The 7,453-nt window shown below is 39.7% G+C and overlaps 1 pseudogene; it reads left to right on the top strand.

The window, feature by feature from the left end:
• Positions 1-2,524: 2,524 nt before the first annotated feature.
• LOC113179355 (myosin regulatory light polypeptide 9 pseudogene) lies at positions 2,525-3,043 on the top strand (annotated as a pseudogene).
• The last annotated feature ends 4,410 nt before the right edge of the window (positions 3,044-7,453 follow it).

The raw sequence follows: 7,453 nt of genomic DNA, 5'->3' as shown, positions 1-7,453 counted from the left end.
CAAGGAGATCAAGACACTTGCCCTTTTAGACCAAAGGCACCGCCAACTGTATTGTGGACTCTTACTAGTGCCAGGACAGAAGGCAGACACAAGTAATCTGAAATCTGCATAGTGTTCTTGCTTTGAAAAAGATTCTCAAGGCAGTTCCCATTACCTGCTGTCCTTCCTCTGCCTGTTACAAAAGGGATTGGATACCACAGTTCCTGCTGCTGTCCTACCCACAGGATTGGGTGGAGGGGGCTTGAACAATTCCATGACTCCCCCTGTTGCCCATCACCAGGCACACATGACCAAAGGGGGTCCTCAAGAGGAACCATGCCCAGCTCTGGCTGAGGCCCCACTATTGAGCAGGCTGTGCCTCTGAAGTGGCAGAGGGAACTCTGCTGTCCAGATCACAGCCCACCCCCACACAATGCCTGCGAAACACTGGTTGTGAGTGCCAGAGGGATGCTGCAGCTCCTTCCCCGTGAAGAATCTGGGTTGGTACCACTGATTGGTTGGAAGATAAAATGCCTTAAGTGCTCACTACTGCTGGGGTTGCTAGTGCCATAGGCCCTTGATAATAGCATCAGAAGCCTGAGAAACCCCCGTCACCTGATAGGGGCCACTAACCTCATACAGGAGTAGCCACACAGTGAGTACCCCACACCACTGCTGCCTGTATCACACCTGTCTAAACTGATAGAGTGTCTCCACTCTTGTGTGGCCACAGGGATTCTGATTCTGCCATGACATGTACTGTGTCCAAAGTCTATTAATTACAGCCAAAGCAGCTTTGGGGAGACGTTACTTCAGGGCTCAAGGATAGCTGAAGCCAACACAGCATAACAAACTAATACCCCAAGAGGTATGTTCAGGAGAAAACTGCTTACTACAAAGGCCACCCCCTACACGTGGTAGAGATAACTATCTACCAGATGTACAAATTACAACAGAGGAACACAAGAAATAAAAACAAACAAAAAAGAGGCAATATGGTATCTCCAAGAGAACATAGTAACTCTCTAGCAAGAGATTTCAAATAAATAGAAATGAATGAGATGCCTGAGATAGAATTTCAAGGACGATTATTTAAAAAAAAAAAACCCAATGAGATCCAAGAGAATGATAAATAGTCAAATGAAACTAGGAAGATGATGTAGGATATGAGTGAGAAATTCACCAAAAAGATAGACATTTGGAAAAAGAACTAAACAGAAACCTTGGAAAGAAAGAGCTCAATAAGTCAAATAAAAAATACAGTTGAAAGCCTCAACAACAGACTAGATCAAGTGGAAGGAGGGATATCTGAACTTGAAGATAGATCTGAAATATCCTAGTCCTCAATTAAGAAAAAGAATAAAAAATGAAGAGGGTATTCAAAACCTGTGAGACAGCATTAAATAATGCATTTTCATAATATCTGAAGGTGAGAGGAAAAAGAATAAGGACATAGAAAATCTATTCACTGAAATAATATCAGAAAATATCTTGGGAAAGATATGGATGACCATGTGGTATAGAAGGCGTACAGGACTCTGAACAAATTACCTCAATATAATAGAGGTTCTATGTGAGAAACCCAGAGCCAACATTATATTGAATGGAAAGCTGGAATCATTTCCTCTAAGATCAGGGACAAGATAAGGGAGTCAACTCCCATTGCTCTTATTCATTAAATACTAGAAGTCTTAGCCAGAGCAATTGGGCAAGAAAAAGAAATAAATGGCATACAATTAAGAAAGGAATGAGTCAAATCGATCCTGGTTGCAAATGATATGATTCTCTATATAGAAAAACCTAAAGACTCCACCATTAGACTATGAACACTGAAAACCAAATTCAGAAAAGTAGTGGGATGCCAAATCAACCTACAAACATCAATAGTTTCTTTTACACCAGTAACAAATTTGCTGAGAAAGAAATCATGAACACAATCCCATTCATAATGACTATAAAATAAATAAAAATACATACAAATATTTTTAATTAAAGAGCTGATGGACTTTTACGGTGAAAATTATAAAACATTGATGAAAGAAATTTGAGAAGATACAAACCCCCAAATGGAAAGACCTCTCATGTTTTTGGGTCGGAGGGATTAATATCATCAAGATGTTCATACTACCCAAAGAAATCTGCAGAATCTTTGAATCCCATCAACATACTGACATTCTTCGTGGAGGTGAAAAACAAAATCCTAAAATTTATGTGGAAAAACAAATGATCTCAAATAACTATAGCAATCTTAAGCTAAAACAATGAAGCTGGAGGCATCACAATGCCTGATTTTAAGACATGACTACAGAGCCATGGTAACTAAACAGCATGGTACTGGCATAAAAACAGACAGACCCGTAGAACACATTAGAAACTCGAGGGAAAAACTCATAAATCTACAACCAGCTGATTCTCAACAAAGGCACCAAAAACATACCTTGGAGAAAGGACAGCCTCTTTGGGGGTAGAAAGGTGGTGATAGAGGCAGCCAGGGATTCGCTAAGGTGCCTGGTTCTCGTGGCTGTGTAGGGATTCAACCACCACCATGTCATGCAAAAGGGCAAAGACCAAGACCACCAAGAAGCGCCCTCAACGCACAACATCTAATACGTTTGCCATGTTTGACCAATCACAGATTCAGGAATCCAAAGAGGCCTTCAACATGATTGGCCAGAACAGAGATGGTTTCATTGACAAGGAAGATTTGCCTGCTATGCTTGCCTCACTGGGAAGAATCCCACTGACAGATCCCTGGATGCCATGATGAATGAGGCTCCAGGACCCATCCATTTCACCATGTTCCTCAACCATGTTTGGTGAGAAGTTAAATGGCACAGATCCCGAAGATGTCATCAGAAATGCTTTTGCTGGCTTTGATGAAGAAGCTACTGGCACCATTCAGGAGGATTACCTGAGAGAGCCGCTGACCACCATGGGTGATGGGTTTACAGAGGAGAAAGTGGATGAGCTGTACAGAGAAACCCCTATTGACAAAAAGGGGAATTTCAATTACATCGAGTTCACACGCATCCTTAAACATGGAGCAAAAGACAAAGATGGCTGAAAAGATCTTCAGCCAAATGTTCCTTGTTGCCACTTTGGGTATTTCTGAGATTTTTCTCTTAGAGCCTATTTCATGCTTTTTAGCTTTACAGCTTTTGCCTTTCTTGTTTTGTATTTATTCTCAGCCACTTTGAGGCTCATGTATCTTTATAATCAGACTGGAAATGGGACTTTTTGTCATTTTCAGAAAAGAAAATAGGGTAATTTAAGTTACCATTGCCCTCACCCCCAATAACTGCACTCTACAAAGAGTCAATATATTTTTTTTGAGAGAGAGAGAGAGAGAGAGAGAAAGAGAGAGAAGTTTTTAATATTTATTTTTTAGTTTTCGGCAGACACAACATCTTTGTATGTGGTGCTGAGGATCGAACCTGGGCCGCACGCATGCCAGGCGAGCACCCTACCACTTGAGCCACGTCCCCAGCCCCAAGAGTCAATATATTTTTTTCAGAGAAAGTTATTCACTCAATTTTTTTCTGAACCATGATTAAAATTTATGATAAAATAAAAAAAAAAAGAGAAAGGACAGCTTCTTCAATAAATGGCACTGGGAAAACTGGATATCCATATACACAAGACCCCTATCCCTCACTAGTTACAAAAATCCACCCGAAATAATTAAAAGACTTTTTAAAAGTAAAACCTGAAACTACTAGAGGAAAACACAAGGGGGAAATACTTCAAGATACTGACACGGCAATTATGTCCTGAATAGAACTCCAAAAGCAAAGGAAAGAAAAGCCCAAATTGACCAAGAGGATTCTATCCAACCAAAAAGGTTCTGCAGAGCAATGCAAACAATTAATGGAATGAAGAGATAAACCGCAGAACAAGAATTTATCTTTGCCAGCTACTCATCTAACAGCGGGTTAATATTCAGAATATATAAAGAACACAAAAATATTAACAAAAACCAAGGTAAACCAATTAAGTGAGAAAATGAGCTGGATACACACTGAAAGAAGAAAGGAAGGAAGGAAGGAAGGAAGGAAGGAAGGAAGGAAGGAAGGAAGGAAGGAAGGAAATGCAAATGACCAGCCAATGTTAAATGCATATCAAAACTACAAGATACCATCTAGTTAGAATGGCTATTACCAAAACAATAATAACGAAATTAATGAAATCTGGTAAGGATGTGGAGAAAAAGGAACTATTATATACCATTGGTGGGAACGTAAATTAGTACAGCCATTATGTAGAAGAGTAAGGAGTTTTTTTTTAATCAAGTAAAAATATATCTACCTTAAGCTCCAACTATTCCACTTCTGGGTATCTAGCCAAAGTTAATGAAATCAGCATATCAAAGACAACCCAGGCACCTATGTTTATTGCACCACTATTGATAATAGATAAGATATGGAATCAGTCTAGGTTCCCATCATGAGACAGGTGGATAAAGAAAACGGTGGTACATACACACCATGGAGTATTATGTGGTCATAAAAAAGAATGACAACCTGTCATTTGCAGTAAAATGGATGGAACTAGAGGACATTAAGTTAAGTGAAATAAGCCAGACATGGAAAGACAAATACTTCATGTACTCATGTGGAAGCTAAAAAAAAAAAATGTCGATTTGAAAGTAGAATAGTAATTCCTACAGATTTTTTGAAGGGTATGTGAGGGGTATGGTGGAAAAAGGGAGGCTGGGTTTGATAAGTACATGCTTTATGCATGTTTGGCAATATTACATTGAAACCCATTGATATGTACAATTAATATGTTTTAATTAAAAAAGATTTACAGCAATCAATGCCTACATCAGAATTGGAGAATGCTCTCAAATAAACAACCTAACACCCTACCTTAAAGAACTAGAAAAAGAGTAAACAATCACAAGGTTAGCGTAGGGAAGGAAATAACAAAGATCAGAAAAAAAAATAAATGAAGAGAATAGAAAAATAATAGAAAAAGTCAATGAAACTAAGGTATTTTTTAAAAGATAAATAAGACTGACAAAACTTTATCTATTCTAAGAAAAAAGGAAAACTCAAATAAAATGGGACATGAAAGAGGAGACATTACACCTGTTAACAGAAATACAGAGGATCCTAAGAACACTATGAACAATTACACACAAATAAGTTGGATAGAAATGGATACATTTCTAGACACACACAACCTAGACACGTGTCAAGACCAAATCATAAAGAAACAGAACATATGAACAGATCAGTAATGAATGAGGGCATTGAATCCATAATAAAAACTCCCTCATCAAAGAAATGTCCAGGCCAGGACCTGACGGCTTCATCTACTCTGTTGTAGTCAGCTTTTTTGCTGCTGTGACTAAAGGACCCAATCAGCACAATTGTAGGAGAGGAAAAGTTTATTTGAGGGCTGTTTCAGAGGTCTTGGTCCATACAAGGCTGGCTCCATGCCTCGGGGCTCAAGGGGAGGCTGAACACCAAAGCAGGAGAATGTGGCCGAGGGAAGCAGCTCACATCATGATCAGAAGGCAGAGAAAGAGGACCGCTCACCAGATAAAAATATATACCCAAAGGCTCGCCCCAGGGACCCACCTCCTCCAGCCACACCTACCACCTCAGTTACCACCCAGTTAATCCCCATCAGGCAACTAATTCGCTGATTGGGTTAAGACTCTTATAACCCAATCATTTCTCCTCTACCTTCTTGCATTGTCTCACACATGAGTCTCTTGGTGACACAGAAAAGATGTAAGCCATAATATACTTCAAACATTTAATGAAGAACTAATACCAATCCTAGTCAAACTCTTCCCAAAAACTAAAGAAAAGGGAAAATTTCCAAACTAATTTTATGATACTCAAGGCAGACTAGAATACCAAAGGAAGAGAAAATTACTGGCCAATATCCCTGATAAACAGAGATGTAAAAATACTTAACAAAATACATTCAAACCACATTCAATAGAATATTAAAAGGACCATTTGCCAAGATCGAGGGGGATTTATCTAAGACACAAGGATGCACTGATGTAGGCCAACCTATAAACCTAACTGCACTCCACAGAATGAAGACAACCCTTGCAAGAAGTCAGTTATACAATGGGATACCTTAAAGAATAAAGGCCAAATACAACAAGCCTACAGCTACCATCATACTAAATGTTGAAAGCATTTTCTCCAAGATCAGGAACAAGGGTGCCCACTCTCAACACAACCACTTGATACAGTACTGGAAGCCCCATCAGAGCAATCAGGCAAGAGAGAGAAACACAATGTATGCACATTGCAAAGAAGGAAGGTAACTGATTCTATCTACAGACGCACTGTCTTACATGCAGAAAACCTTAAGATCTCCTGAAAACGCTATCAGAATTGATAAATGAAATCAGGAAAGTTGCAATTTTTTAACAAAGATTCAGTAGCCTTTCTGCATACTAACAGCAAACTCTCCAAAATAGAAATTCAGAGAGAAAAAATCCCATTCACATTAAAAAGGGGGGGGGGGCTTTCAATAGTCATTTTTTAACATGCAAAATGGCAAAAAATTTAGCCACCCTGAGCCCACACCCCCCAGGTGAAGATTAACAAAGCAGTGCTCTGCCTCCTGTAGCAGCTCTCATATTGTATATAAGTGCCCCATCCGTGGTTATTTATGGCCATATCCTTTCCATTTTTTGCTGGTTTTCTATTAAAAATGGCTCCTGAGCATGGTTCTGACTCGCTCTCTGGTTTCCTAAGCATAGAAGGTTGTGGGATGCTTTATAGAGAAAAATCCACTGAGACCAATGGGAGAGCTCAGGTGAAACAGGAATGGCTCTGTGTCTTCCCAGGACAAGGGAAGAGCTGGCCAAGCCGGTGGCCAATGTGCTGTATAGAGAGGCTGTAGAAAATAACGAGGGAGATGGGAGAGCTGATGGACATGTAAACCTTGGATCTAGCTTCTTAAAGGGCAGGGGGAAGGACTGAAGTGACCAGTGTCACGGAAGTCTAGAGAGGCACATTCTCCTCTGTGTTATGTGTGAGCACAAGGACACCATGATGTCAAGGTCAAACTGACCTTGACAAATCTATGTGCCCTTGAGCTAGTTCTTGATGTCTCTGATTCTTGGATTTATTTTTCTTTCTTTCTTCCTTTTTGTTTTCTTCATAGAAGGGATAAATATGGTACTTAGATAGGCTTGCTGCAAAGACTCAGACAAAGCATGTAATGCACTTGGCCGAGTGCCTGGCCCCAGTTAAGCCAGTAAGTGCTCAGTGCAAGTTAGCAAGTGGCACCCGACAGGAGTTGACAGACCAGGCCAGACCTCAGTTCTCCTGAGTCAGAAATGAACCAAGGATTTTCAGACTATTCTCCAAGTATCCCCTTTTATTCAATCTAGTATCTTATTTAAATCGGACTTATAAATTCCTCTTTGGGATGCAAACTGAATGTTATTTATGATCTTATTTGTATTTTACACCTCTGTGTTCTTTGAAAAGAA

This window comes from Urocitellus parryii, chromosome 2 (assembly GCF_045843805.1).
Source record: "Urocitellus parryii isolate mUroPar1 chromosome 2, mUroPar1.hap1, whole genome shotgun sequence".
NCBI lineage: Eukaryota > Metazoa > Chordata > Mammalia > Rodentia > Sciuridae > Urocitellus > Urocitellus parryii.
The sequence above is the reverse complement of the archived record's forward strand: the minus strand, read 5'-3'. Positions and strand labels throughout refer to the sequence as shown.